The sequence below is a fragment of the Castor canadensis genome, chromosome X (assembly GCF_047511655.1).
Source record: "Castor canadensis chromosome X, mCasCan1.hap1v2, whole genome shotgun sequence".
In the NCBI taxonomy this organism is placed as follows: Eukaryota; Metazoa; Chordata; class Mammalia; order Rodentia; family Castoridae; genus Castor; species Castor canadensis.
In genome coordinates this window covers 131,776,195-131,778,702 of record NC_133405.1, presented here as the reverse complement: position 1 = coordinate 131,778,702, position 2,508 = coordinate 131,776,195, and the positions used below count along the sequence as shown (strand labels likewise).

General features: G+C 43.7%; 1 pseudogene; it reads left to right on the top strand.

Annotated features, from left to right (window-relative positions):
- The first annotated feature begins 420 nt into the window (after window positions 1–420).
- LOC141419805 (small nuclear ribonucleoprotein F pseudogene) lies at window positions 421–2,243 on the top strand (annotated as a pseudogene).
- Window positions 2,244–2,508: the final 265 nt, after the last annotated feature.

The window sequence follows — 2,508 nt, the reverse complement described above, 5'->3', positions numbered from 1 at the left end:
AGAAGGTGGCATTGAGTCAACTTTTATAGAAACTACTTCACAGACTCCCTTTGTGCACAATGGGCTCATGCCTGTGTGCTCACTTCCCTTGACAAGAACTGTCAACTCCATGTGAACTCTTCATCAACTGTGCCATTGTTTTAGGGCTTGCCAAAAGTAAGACTAGCTCCTGTTTTGTTCTCATGGCACCTTCCTTTCGTTGCTCCGTGATGGAAATTATCAGACATCCAGGAGACAGGGTTTTGCTTTCCTTTTTGAAGTGCTACTGTTATAAAGATGCTACCTAGGTAGCTCCTGCTCTGCCTGAAGGCAGGATCTTCTCTTTGTGAAGGGTCCTGAACCCTGGAGGGAGTGACTTCCTCCACAGGGGCCGATGACAGTATTTGCCCACTCACTCCCTCAGGCAAATCTGTGGCCCCAATGAGGTACACTATTCCAAAGACCTAGGGTGCCAGTCTCCTTTTGCTACTCCTGGGGTCCACAGGTACAGGTAGACAAATTTTTTGACCAAGCTGTTTATTTTTCTACATACCTCAGGTCAATAGCCACACAGATCAGTTTTAGTCCACACCAGGATCTACCTTGCTGAGAAAGGAAGTGTTAAGTCTGTCACAGTAACGTAATCATGTCCATGCTTCATCATTATAATTTGAGTACCACATCCAACTATCAGTATTTACAATGAGGTCTCTGAGTCTAAAACCACCTGCTTGGGCTATAATCTATAATCCGTGTTCTCCCTTTCATTCCCTCCCCACTCCCCACCCCCTCACCCCCACCCCCTGCACCCTTCCACCCCTGTCTCCTGCCTACAAAGAACATAGATAAAAAGCTATTTATTCACCTGTAAAAGATTCTTCCTTAACTACTCAAACTTTGCTATCTTTGGATATTACACGAAATGGAAAGAAAAAATGATTGCACACATTAACAACCTGGTGGAGAAGACCAGAGTTGTTCTTGAGAAAGGGGACTCCCTCCCAGTCTCCAGCCCCACCCACTCCCAAAGAGTTGCTATCTGCCAGAAAGTAAGATGTATTAAAAACCGGTTAAGGAGGAGACTGTGGGAGGAGGCAATTTGAGAGATAAGTTCCACTGATCTCTCAGCCCCCTGAGCTCTCTTGAGGCTACCTACCCTGCTTGGCCTACAGGGTGAGCCCTGAAGTCTATTCCAACTAAAAATGGCAGCAGTGCAGCTCCCCCTCCACCCTGTTTATCCTTATGTCTAAGCCACCTCACTCACCACAATAGACAGTGATCAGACTGGGACTGGGTGTGCATTTAAAGAGGGCCAGGCACCAAACACAGACTCAACCACCCATTTTTTTTTAGAACATGATTGTCTTCAACTGCCCAATTTCCTGTTTTCCTTCTAATCAGCCTCTTAAAAGACAGCACTGTATTCCTAAAACAGAATGCTAGAAGCACACAGAATTCCAGGAGAGACAGCACAATCATTGTTAGGAGAGCTTCAAAGATAGTAAGAAAGGGCAGGGAATGGCCTCTAGGCCTATTTTGACATGTGCCAAGGGTCATGAGTTGCTCAGGACAAAGTTTGCCAGTTGGAGAACGTTCTGCTGTACTGTGGGACTATTGCTCAGTGCCTGAAAGCTTAACCCTTAGGGTAAGTGTGCTGTGTATATAGGAATGTGAAAATGAAAGCCACACGCAAAGTGTTTGCCTATAACTACCATACTTGTCCCGTTTGCAATCACATTACATAACATATGCAAACCAGAATTCAAAGGACACCCAGTAGTGACCCAGATCTGAAGCTCTGTGGGCTCTAAATAGAAAAGACACTGCAATTCAAAAGTAATATTCTAGGTTAGGAGCCAAGATTAAAAGAAATAAGCACGGCTTTGGTCTTGCAGTAGCTGTTCCTGTCACGAAGGACCGGCGGTAGCGGGATCGGCGGCGGGTAGTTTGCAGCATTCGCCCATATTCGCGATGAGTTTACCCCCCTCAATCCCAAACCTTTCCTCAATGGATTAACAGGAAAGCCAGTGATGGTGAAACTTAAGTGGGGAATGGAGTATAAAGGCTACCTGGTATCAGTAGATGGCTATATGAACATGCAGCTCGCAAACACAGAAGAATACATAGATGGGGCATTGTCTGGACATCTGGGTGAAGTTTTAATAAGGTGTAATAACGTCCTTTATATCAGAGGTGTTGAAGAAGAGGAAGAAGATGGGGAAATGAGAGAATAGCACCGTGGGAGTCTTTATATATATATATTTCTAGATGATAAAGATTTGGTTTTGAACTTGAATTGTGGAAGAGGCATCAGCAAAGATGAAGATGTTGGGAAAATAAAAATAGCTTCTTTTGTGCAGGATTTTTTTTAATGTATATTTCTAGACAATAAAGATTTGTTTGTTTTTCAAAAAAAAAGAAAGAAGCACACACAGTAACAATAGACATACATATATGTGTGATCATTTCCTGTTGGCAGGGTCCTTGGTTCATTTTTGGTTCTTCTTTACCTTGCAAGTTGTACATAAG